This window comes from Numida meleagris, chromosome Z, assembly GCF_002078875.1.
Source record: "Numida meleagris isolate 19003 breed g44 Domestic line chromosome Z, NumMel1.0, whole genome shotgun sequence".
NCBI classification, from domain to species: domain Eukaryota; kingdom Metazoa; phylum Chordata; class Aves; order Galliformes; family Numididae; genus Numida; species Numida meleagris.
In genome coordinates this window covers 74,309,440-74,321,584 of record NC_034438.1, presented here as the reverse complement: position 1 = coordinate 74,321,584, position 12,145 = coordinate 74,309,440, and the positions used below count along the sequence as shown (strand labels likewise).

Below are 12,145 nucleotides of genomic sequence, written 5' to 3'. Positions count from 1 at the left end.
ATACACAACACTGGGAAAATTAATGGTGACGTATCATTCCCAACCAACTTGAGAAGAAAGGGATCCATACATATACGCATAACATACTGCTTTAACAACAGTTTACTCCAGGTACAATTCTAAAAGTACTCTGCCATAAAAGCGTTCACAACTTCTAAAGTATTTTGGCAAAAGTAGTAAGTACTCAACATCTGTAGAGCTGTTGCAAGTTCCTGAGCTACACAAATAATAAAAAGATGCCTTCTTTTTGGTAGCCTAGTTCTTGTGTAAAAATCCTAGTAATGGCATCCACAGGGAACCAGAAACTTGGCCCTAAAGTAAGATGGAGCAGCAAAAGGCTTATTTCAAGCACCACTGCTAACGTAGGCTCCAACTCTCGTGTTAGGATGAAATCAAGCATAGCGGAGCTCAGTCTTTCCAAACCATGTGTTGGCTTGGGGGGAGGTGGGGAATTCTGTGTCAACAGTTTTAATAGAGCAGATGTGACTCACTGCACTCTCATTTAAAAATGAGAAACTCAGGTCTCTCTTTTTTCCACTGAATCAGTGGCAGCAGCACTGGGGGCCGTAGTACGGGAGCAGCAGTCCTCAGAAGATGTTTCTGCTGTTAGTAAAACCAGTTAGCTTAAATCATACAATCTGCAGTTTCATGACACGAAACTCAAACCCTGGCTTTTGTTTGTCTCTTTAGTGCCATGCAACACTCTTTTTCGACTCCTCTTCCACAGCTCATATCTTCTGTGATTCGTGGATCACAGAAAAAAAATCTGAAATTAATTTAATCAGTACACCATCCCTATAAGTCTTCCTAATTTCTTCTTTTTTCATTTAAGAACACATTTCATCTACAAGTGTTGTCTCAATAAACCAAGTAATGCGAGATATCTTTGCTCAACGTATTTTGAATGCTGACAGCATCTGTTAGATCGTGTTTGGGTTTTTTGTTTGTTATCTATTTTAAAGCTCAGAAAAAGGTATTTTTCATTTTCCTGTATCTTTCATTTTATCATTGAAATTCCTCAGCCCAATTCAATAATCATCTATTAGACTTTCAACACCTTGTAGTCCCACTGTGGCCTGTTCAACTGCTTTCGAAAAATATCTTGGGAAAATACTAATTCCAAATGGTACTCTCTTAAGTTTACAACATTCAAATGCTGTATTAAAAATCAACAACTTAGAACTTGCCGCATTTACATTTGCCTGCCAAAATATATATCCTGCATTTAGTCCCATGATGATTTTTTTTTTTTTTTGCTTCACATTAGATTTAATTATAAATTTAAGGGAAAACTCCAATGTAAGTAACATTCCATTCCAGGGTCACAATGCATGGAGTGTATCCTGTGATCCTGGAGTGTATGCTGGGATCTGGTGTCCTGGTGAGCCACCAGCAGTACTCACTCTCCCAGCTGGCAAGTTGGTCAGCCTTGGGCAGGGCATATGGTGCAAAGCATAATGGGTAAGGAGACTGTGGTGAGGGGCAGCCCCAAAAAGCAGACCCTGGAGATAAAAGCTTTTTCCCAAAATTCACTCTCCTCATTACTTAGAACAACCCTCTCTCATTTGAGATTGCTGAGTTCATTACGCAAATTTGCTTGCATGCATGTAATGCCATGGGTATGTGCTTTCAAAGTAAACAAATATTAAATAAGACTTAAACATTTTACTGCAAACAGAGATATCAATTTATTTCAAAACTAGCACCAGCACTTGTCTATTGACATATTTGCACATATCTTTAATTTAAAAAAACTGACAGAGGACAAAACCGTGATGATTTTGACATTTTACTTCCTAGACAGAGCTTATAATTTTGTTTGCTAAAATTATTAGTTAAATGGTGTGAGCTACTGCAAACTTAAATGTTGTCAAATACTAATTTTGATCTCCATTAGTTTCAGGGAAATTTCAAAATTCAGAGAAGAACAATCAAATTATTCTTGAGAGATATCTATGCCCCTGAGATCAGAAAGTTCTTAAACTGTTATTTGTTTTTAATTAAATGATCAGAAATAGACCACAATGGCCTTTGGCTATGCTGTCCTGTATAAAGCACTGCTATGTTGATGCTGATGCTATTTGTTTTAAACAATACAGGCAGCAGATATAACTCAGTGACACAGACAACAGAGCTGTAACAGAAGTAACTTCTAACTACAGAAGCACTGCTGTTATTTTAAGCTCTAATTTTGTAGCATTGTCTTTAACAGATTCTTAAAATTCTTTCAAAATTAGATTTCAATTTTGAAATAAAGAAATATGTGTCACTGCATCTTACAGTCAATAATTCATTCAGAATCTCCATTAAGAATGAGAAAGCATTATTAATCACATCTAGAAACTGGAAAAGAGACAAAGGGATGCATGGCAAGGCACAGAATAGCATGGTAAACGGGCTAGGACCAGAAATAGCATACGGGAGTACCTGCATATCTGTTCCCTATCTCCAGACCATATTGACTGCTTCCAGAAATGGGAAACAGTTCTCACTGCAGTACATTTCTTCTATATAGCAAAAGCAAAGAGATTTAATTTAGGAAACAAACGTTAAAGCATGCAGCCTTTGTGGCCAAATGCCTCATAATGAATTCAGTTTCTTGCTTAGCAACATATAAGACCCCATCACAGAGGCAGAGACACAAGATGGTCAATGTTGCCTTGCCTGTATTAATTACAATGACATCTCTTTTTCTGCTGTGTTTCTTACCCCATTATCTATGTGCTTTCCAGCTCCATTAACAAATGAGTCAAGAGATCTGTTAAGCATCCCTGGCCACCACGTAGCCTGCCAAAAAAGGGAAGAGCAAGGAAAGCACAAAGTGGCAGAATAAACTCTACTCCTCCCTTTTCTAATTTGAGAGCACCTGACTTTGTAACCATCACAACATCTTTCAGCTATTTAGGTAATGTCCAACAACAGTTGTTTTTACCTTAGGAACACACAGTCAGCTTTGTGTGCAGAGCCCAGTCCTGCAGCAAGACTTCTGCAGCATTTTGCAGGATAAGCAAGGTGAGTGAAGAAGACAAAGTACACCAAGACTGATGCACTTAAACTATAGCACCTTCAAACTATGTGCTGGTGCTGTTCAGGAAAGATCAGAAAAATCTTCTTTATAATGCAAAACGCTAGCTCATATTAGAAAAAGATGCTACTATTAACAATTCTGCTACTCCAGTTTCCTAATATATTTTCTCTTCGTCTTATAGTCTGGTAAGTGAAAATGTTGGAGAACTCATTTAAGATACCCTTGTGCTAGAACTAGACTTGGCAGGTCAACGCTCATGTTATTTTGCTCCATCTAGTGTACCAGTGCTACGCTTCTCCCTCAGCAGGACATCAAGGACAGCTGTAAGACATTCTTCCTTTCTTCTGCTTAAAAAAAGATGAGGAACATTTTATTTATTTCAGTTCAATCATTTAACTATACAGAAAATACTTTTTTGGCAGATAAGCAAGCTGTAACATTCCACCAGGCTGAAAAGCTCAGCTTCACCTTACTCTTCTCCAGCATGCCTCGTGTCACGGGAACATGTGCCTTGTTAGAGTCTATTTTGTATTGCTCTTTGTTGGACAGTATTTGCTTTCATGTGAAATATCTTCATGGCATGAAAAAAAATGCATGAAATCATCTTTTTAGGTCCTAGCTTCAAATTCCAAGTCATCTTTTCTTCCTTGTCTTTGTTAAATAACACAAAAATTGCACAGTAAAAGAGACTGATACTCAGCAGATCTTCTCACTCTATATCCTCAGATGCAGATTAGTTTCACTGTCTTCTGACTTTTTTCAGTTGGTTGCTTGGTCCGAAGGGAAAATATATTTGTGAATGAAAACACTGAAATCTAACGTGGAAGGATACTTGCTGCTGTCAAGCTTTGCTCCTATAGCACCTTAATTGGAAGCACACTTCATTGAGAAGTCTGTGAGGTAACTTAATATTAAATCTGACGAAGCCTAAAAATAACCCTTATTACATGCATTAAATAAACAAATAAATGAAAATAAGAAACTACTTCTCTTAAAAATGCAATGAAGTCAGACAGTTTTCTATATGAAATAACAAACGTGTAGTAGTCGTATTAGTGTCATCACTGGTATTTTTCCAAAATTTTTCTTTCTGACTTGAAATAGCTTCTAACAGGAATTTTGCAGTGGAAAATTGCCAGAACTCTCTCCCACCTTCTGATGCTCTCTCTATAATTCCTTACAAAGGGAAATTAAATTCCAAAATAAACAACTAAATGCGGTGGAAAAGAAAACTAGACTGTATCAGTACAAAGGGACACACACCCAGATGCAGCGCATTCACAGACAAGATAGTAGAGAAGCAGTGGGATGAAGTCATGAGCGGATTTCAGCATGTGTAGGAGTATCCTTGCTAGTGCTAATCTAGACAGCACAGTTAAAAATAGCAGGGAAGACAGATGAAAGCAGCCTTCATTCAGCATGGCTTGACAATCTATCCAGAATGCTTGGATAGTGCTCCCTTAAGCGTAGGTTGGAAAGTTTTCACATCGCTTACAGATTAAAGGCAGAATCATTGACTCATTTACACTGGAAAAGTCCTTCAAGATCATTAACTCCAACTATCACCCTGACCTTCTGAATGCCATCATGAAGCTACATCCTTTATTGTCACGTCCATAATCTCTGGAATACCTCCAGAGATGGGAACTCTACCACTGCCCTGGGCAGCCTGTTCCAAGGCTCGATAACCTTCTCCTTGAAGAAATGCTCCAAATGTCCAATCTAATTCTCCCCTAGTGCAACTTGAGACCATTTTATCCTTTTTTTCCTTTTTAGCTTTTTTTTGAGAACTCTTGTAGTCAGTGTCAGCTTTGCTGTCATCTGCTCCTAAGTAGTGCAGATGTGTCCACGAGCTGCAGTCATGCTACTCAATTTCAGTGTAGACACATCCAGAAAAAGAATGCTACTACAGCCACGTTCATATAAAAACTGTATTTGCAAAAAGAAAAGTCTGGGAGCACTGTGTAAAGCATACAGAACCTGATGAGGAACACATGCTTGAGGGAGTGTCTATTTTACTAAACTAGATCAAGAGAGCTCACTTCTTTCTCTACACAAGCTGCTTTTCTTGAACTCCTGGAGAATACAACGTGAAGTTGCTGGTTGGCCTTTCCTGTGGGGATTGTCAGAGTTAGGCCAGACCAATTGGAATGTCCAGGTACGAGGACTCACTGGGTTTCGCTGTGTAATGAAGAGATAGTGTTACAGTCTACAGGCAGCTGGAGGCAACTGTTATGTGTAAATGGCACTCATTCATCTTCATGAAGCACTAATGCCGGATGGCTAAATCCTAATCTAAGCAGGCACTTTAGTTATCCACTGTTTCAAGGCTAGTTATTTCAGAAGACCATCAAGACATCAGCAACGTCTTCATCCACAATTGTTGTTAACAGGGGCAGAAACAACTGTAGTGCACTAACCCTGTAGTTGGTCAAGTGCCTTACATTCAGCAGCTCATCCCGTCAAATGGTGGTTTGCTGTACAGGGAGCAAAGTCTGCTGTACAAGCACTGCGTCACAGGGGCCTCTCAAAGATGGCTTATGACAGCTTGTCCAGCACGTGACCAGAAGGATTTACACTAACCTGTATGCTGAACAATACGCTCCAGAGGATAGCGTGCACATTTTGCTAAATCACAGCCAGCACACAGGTTCAGAAGGAAGGCGATTCTTCAGTGTGCTTAGCTGCCTTACGAGGAGAGAAAGAAAGGCAAACAAGCTGTTTCTCCCTCAGACAATTGCAGTTCTGGCCGGAATCAAAGCTGCAACCCTCAAAAGCAACTGTTAGGAGATGGCAGAGAGTTTCTCTTCTGTCTCCTTTCAGTCTTGGAATCCAACACCTAAAGTTGGCAAATATGGCACGAAGTAACCTACCTGACAGATTCACCTTATCAAAGCTTTTCAAACTGCTGGGCAGCTCAGTTCCTGCTGCATGCACCAGCAGCAAGCTCACAGTGCAGAACAATAACTCCCCTTGTGACTAATGGCTTTGCCAGCATGTTTCCCAATGTCTGGTCTGTTCCATCCAAATAGCAACTACTGTTTTGTTGTAATTAGACTGTAAGAGGTGGTTCTCCTTCTCCTAAGGGTACCCTAAGATGCCACACACAAATAACTAGTACAAGCAATAAATATACGGACTAATAAAAATCAAACTCAATCTTCTAAACATTATTCTATCAAATTGCTGTAAGGAAATGGGAGATAAAGATGTTGCAGTATGTGCCATATTCAAAAGGGCAGCGAGCAAGTGAATCCTCCTGTGTCTGATCCACTGCTGTTCCACCGACACAATGCTTCTCTTTGCCTCTGCCCCAAGGACACCCATCAAGGTTCTACAAACAGGAAGTAAAAACCTTTGACACTGTTGACGATTGAGGTATTTATTCACATTCGCTTACACCCAGCCACTGTAAAACTCCTTTGCCTGTAATTTAAGATCTAAAAAGCAAGTAATTCATTTCTTTTTAGGTATAATTCCATTTCCTAGCAGCTCCATTCTGTGATCCAAAACAAGTCTGTGACCATGTCCTAGCAACAAGCACAAATATTGTGCTTCATCTAGTCCTCAGTGCATGAGTTTCCAGAATGACAATATCCCAATATTTAATATAATTAGTGCATTTACCTTAAGACTATCTGAAAGTATAGGAAGAGAAAAAAGTCATATGAATATACTTACACTAAGCAGAATAGAGGCGTGGGTCAAAGAGGATGGCATGATCCTCTTCACCCTGCTGGCACTCTCCTGCTACTGAGTGCACTGTAATTCCTAGTTTTGTTTTGCCTTTTAAAAATTGTTATTTTTTAAATGTTGGACACAGCAATTACAAATATTCAGATAAATCTCTCACCATACTGACAACCGTAACATTACAAACCTTGAGCCAAATCCAAAGCTCTTCTTAGGCTTTTTAAAGTGTACAACTGTGACTACAACCAGAACTGAGAGCGCAGCATGCAAAAGGCAGAATATTTCCAGTTGTACATTACTGAACGTGAGATATGAATATGCACATATAAATATGCCAGTGGTTATATTTGTTAGCCTGGATTTCCCATTTCTTAAGAAAAATGGCAGTCCTTACGGTCAGATCCTGCAGAACCACTCACAGATGAACAACTAGAGCAGTATGACTTCAGATTCCAGTTGTGAGCAGAGCTGTCATGCACACGCAAGGAAGCTATGCAGCACAGGCTGAGTTTTGCTCTCTGATGTAAGCACAGATTGCTAAAATGGGAGAGCTGGAGGGAAGTGTTAAGTTCCTGATTACAGCTGCATTTTAAAGGACAAGTTACAGATTGATGCAGTAACAATAAATGAGGAGGAGAGGAAGGAGAGGTCATGCATCGAGTTTAAAAGGTAACTGAGACAATGCCTTTTTCTCCAGTACAAACAAGGGAAAACAATGCCAGCATTTCAACTGCAAACTGAAAAGGAAATGCTTAGAGCAAACATTACAAAGCTAATACTGCGTTTCACCAGAAAAGTGTATTTCCACGTTTGACTCAATAATTATTTATAAAGTGCAGGTCAGCCACATTCATATACAGAACAAATTTTTCTAACTGCCTGTTAACTCACAAGAAACACACCCAATGAAGGATTGCCCCAGCCACCAAATGGCGACAGCGGAATGGCACTTTCCTTCTCTTTAAGAGCTGCAAGATCTCCACACCTCTGGAACTTGATTTTAGAAATGGAAATTACAATTCCATCTCAGGCAGGGAAGCAGCAAGTGATATTTCTGCTACAATAATTAATTAATTTCTTTTTCCCATCAGTTAAAAAGTCTCTTGGGATCTTAAATCAATAAGGCATCTGATGCATACGTTCTATTCTCTTGTTTTCAATGGCTCCATTGTGCACATAATTCCACTGCACAACCATATTTGCATTTAAAGATGAATTCCCTTGTGTGTGCTGTGCACCTGCTCCACGTAAGCCTATCTCCTCTGCCTCCTCTGAGGAGCAGATACATCTGCCAGGAAAAGAGCAAGCCCAGACACAACCTTCCCTCAGATCCTCCTGCAAACTATCTGAGGATTGCTCCCTTCAGTTTGGCCGTGGCCCTTCCAAAATCCATTACTTCCCAACATGTTTTTAACATTTTTTTTTTCATCTTGGCAGCAAAAATATACATTAACAGTAAAAATTCACTGTATTTTCTAAGTAATTTACAGGAAAGCATTGGTAAACTGGCTCCTTGCAAACACTTTAATCTGAAAAACTGGAAGTTTTCTTTCCTTTACTTGATAGCAATCAAGATGGCTTTATAAGAGAAGATGAGAAGATGTCCCCTCTGCCATTTCACTTTTAAGCGCAGTCTGACACAGACACAGGTTTACTCTCAATAACTACATCCAGATTTATTTATCTTAAATACATTTAAAATCAAACTGTAAATAAAGCTGGAATCAAAATGGGAGGTGTTCCCCTTCCGCCCCCTCCTCCCTCCTGCAGTGAGCCACAGATGGCTGCTGGAGCTCCTGGCGGCAATAGAGGCAGACAGCGTGGAAACACAGCTCTGCTGCACGCCACCCCTCGTCGGCCAGAACACTCAGAGTGAGGGGAGGCAGCGTGCTGCATTCATTGCTCAGCAACTGCTGGGGCTGCTGGTCCTTGTGCACGTGCCCATACAGCATCACACTGCACTGCACGGTGCCACAACCATGGCAGCCAGCACCCCTGCCCCACTGCCAGCACGTCATCCATGCTGTTCTGTGACAGCTGCCTGTCCCACGTGGGGCTGCTCCTGTGTTGGCACCCCAGCACAGCATCAGGACAGCGTGACTTGCACGCCTCCATTTCAGAGAGCAGGCACTAAGGCAGCTGCAGAAGGGCTGCCATGCTTCCCCCTTCTTGCTTCTAGTAAACCAATATCCACACAGGAAGGTGCTGCTGTGGATGCAGTCAGAGCGGGGATGTGCTGAGTGAGAAGGGGAGCTGTGCCAGTGAGAGGGGCACGCTGCCTCAGGGATGCATGGGAAGAAGAGGCAACCCCAACACGCTGCAACCACCAAGAGCTCCACATGGGGACAGGTGGCAGCTTCTGGTAAGGCTGGACAATGGGGAGGCAGAGGGGCAACAGGACAGACTTAGCTGCTCTGTTAATACCTCGCCAAAAGTGATGACAAGTTTACAGAACCACAGAGTATCCTGAGTTGGAAGGGACCCACAAGGTCCCCCAGCCCCACACAGCAGCACCTGAACCTGCACCCTATGGCTGAGAGCGGTGTCCCAGAGCTCCCTGAGCTCCAGCAGCTCGGGGCTGTGCCCACTGCCCTCGGGGGCTGTGCCATGCCCACTGCCCTCTGCGACACAGCCTTTCCCTCATCCCCACCTGGCCCTGCCCTGACACATTCTCTGAGAGACCAATCGGTCTGGCCTTGTAATACTTTAAGAAAGACAGTAATTGTGAAAGAGCACTGCTGCCTTGCAGGATGTTTGCTAAATGTGTGAACTTAGGTACTAGGGATTCTGGTTCAATCATGAAAAAAAATACACAAAAACTTGCAAAATCACTCATCCAAAGTACTGGGGGGAGCTGCTCTGCACCTGCAGCAGTGTCACTCAGTCACTCAGTCCAGCTGGTCACCCTTCCACATGTGGCTCTATGTCAACTCAGAACTGAGTCTCAAAGAAATCAGGTCATACTTACTTGCTTACCACACCATTTTCTGTCCTTAAAGAAAAAAATAATACCGCTGAGGGGAAGAGCTTTTTCTGTCTAATGTAATGCACTGTCTTCTCCATGACCTCCTCACCTGAAAGACGGGCAGGCCAGTCCCTCGGAGCCTCCCCAGATATGGAGGTAGATCTTCACTGCCCCCTTCTCTGAAAGAAACGTCCCCATTTCACCAACCCGTTCTGCAAGCCACAAGTCACATTTCTTTTTTGCACCGCACGGAGCCAACACCACAGATCAAAAACCACAAAGGTCTGGAGAAGGATAGATCTGCTGGTTTACGACACTGTTAGTGACGGGGTGAAATGATGTGCAGTTTCTGACAGAATGTGCAGACAAGACACTATGCACCTTGTGAAGGATGCTGAAAATGATCATTCTTCACACTGTGTATGGATGCTATGTGCTAACTGAAGGGAGGAATAAAGGAAAAATTGCCGTACAATTTGTGAGCTCTCACGGGACCGGTGAGACAAGTTGCTTCTTGACAACGGGACAGGCCAAATTCCAACTGTACTCACATGGAGCCTTTCTCATCAGTTCCCATTGAGGGACCCTTCTCCAGAGCAGGGTTCTTGTGCAGATGTAAAAGCCTCAGGTGTGGCTCCAGTATGGCTCCAGGCATACCCACAGCCTCAGCAGCACAAGAAGCGCAGTGGCTTCCTATGCATACCGAGCAGCCTGGGAGCCGTCTGCAGCTGGCCTTGGGCTGAAGATGCCCACGCTGACGGGCAAGGCAATGGGCCTGATTACTTACAGTTCGCTGGGGGCATGGGCAGTACAAGATGTAGCAGGGCGACTTGCCTCCATGGTTTCTACAGAGCCACAGACACAAGCAGGCACGGGTTAAGTTTTTTGTTTGCTTGCTTTGTTACATTTTTCGTCGAGAAGCGGTCGTGACTGATCAATGCGTCTTTAAGCACCCTGGCTTCGAGCCAAGAGTTGAAATGCCATGAGGCAGTAACACCGGCAGCGAAGCCCACGTCCCTCGGGGAGCTGATTTGTGTGCTGTCCTTCCCGTCTGCTCACAGAACAGCTCGAGCAGACTGCTACAAGAAAGAGGTCTGATCCCGGCTCCGCGCTCTCGGACCGCGGTTAACCCAAGGTGCTGTTTTTCTACCGGAGAACTCCCGAGACGCTCCCTCGCAGCTACAAACGCGTAACTTTCGCTCGGCTTTCCCCCCGATTCCGGCGCCGGGGCTGCTCCCAGAAGGACACGCCGGGCTCGCAGCGCCCGGGCTGCGGAGGCTGCACCGGGAGGCGCCCAGCGGACGAGCCCCGGCCCGGGCTGCACGGCGCGGGGCTCCCCGCCGCCTTCCCCGCCTCTCCGCGGGCCCCGCTCCGCGCCCCTCCCGCCCACGGGCCCACAAAGCCGCTCACCTCGCCTCACCCCGCGCCGCGCTCCGCTCCGCTGTTCAGCGGCCGCCGCCGGGTGATGGAGCCGGGGAAGGACCCAGGTGCCGCCTCCCCGCGCCGGTGCGAGCTCGGGCCCCGCCCTCGGCCGCTGCCCTTCCTCCGGGGGTGGCCCCGCCGCGGGCCGAGCCGGCGGTCCCCGTTCTCGCAGCGCCGTTGCGGACGGCGGCGGCGGTCCCGCTGCTGCGTCACAATGCGGCCGCGCCGTGCTCCGCGGGCTCGGGGCACGGGGGGCGGCCCCGATGCGGGGAGCGGCCTCGTGCGGGGAGGCGCGGGCGCGGCGGCGGGGAGTAGCGCCCGGGGGTCTCTCCTTAACACCCCCCCCCACACACACTCTTTTTCCTTTTTTTTCCGCCCCTTCCCCCCTTTTCCCTCCTTTCTCCGCCCTTTTCCCCTCCCATTTCCCTCTTTCTCCCCCTTTTCCTTCCCTTTTCCCCTTCCCTTTTTGCCCATTTCTTTCTTTCCTTTTTACATTATTTTCATTTTTTTCTCTTTCTCTTCCGTTTTTCTTCCCTTTCCCTCTTTTTCCTCCCTTTTGTTGTCGTTTTCTCTTTTTTCCATTCCATTTTCTGTTTCTTCCATTTTTTCAATCTTTTCTATTTTTTCCCATTTTCTCTTTTTCTCTTTTTTCCCTCCTTTTCCTCCATTTTTTTTCCCTTTCATTTTCCCCACTTTTTCCCTTTCCTTTCTTCCATCTTTTACCCCCCCCCCCCCCTCCCCAATCCCATCCACAGCCCCTTTTTCCTCCTTCCTCCCTGCCTCCCCCTACCCCCGCTCCCCGCTGCCGCTCCGCCCGATGCCGCAGGTGCCGTCTGCCCGCGGCGCTGCGGGGATCACCGAGGCCGCTCACAGCCGTTCCCCAGAACCCCACTCCCCTCACATCCCCCTCTCGCGTTGCGTTTTCGCAGCGTGTAGGAAAGAAGCCCGAAGGAGATCTGCTAAGAATTAACCCGCGTTCTCCAGGCAGGGGCCGCGGGGCAATCTGGCCACCCCACAAACGGCCGTGCTGGCTGAGG

The 12,145-nt window shown here is 45.0% G+C and overlaps 1 protein-coding gene across 3 annotated transcripts in view; it reads right to left on the bottom strand.

Annotated features, from left to right (window-relative positions):
- The window catches only part of SNCAIP (synuclein alpha interacting protein), an 85,751-nt gene extending 74,439 nt beyond the window's left edge, over positions 1-11,312 (bottom strand). For 2 of the 3 annotated variants that reach the window (XM_021381045.1, XM_021381043.1), the window contains exon 1: positions 11,097-11,312. The gene's annotated coding sequence lies outside the window, so the exon portion shown is untranslated. Of the gene's footprint in view, positions 1-9,795; positions 9,866-11,096 lie in introns of all 3 variants that reach the window. The other variant, XM_021381044.1, reaches the window with a different exon arrangement.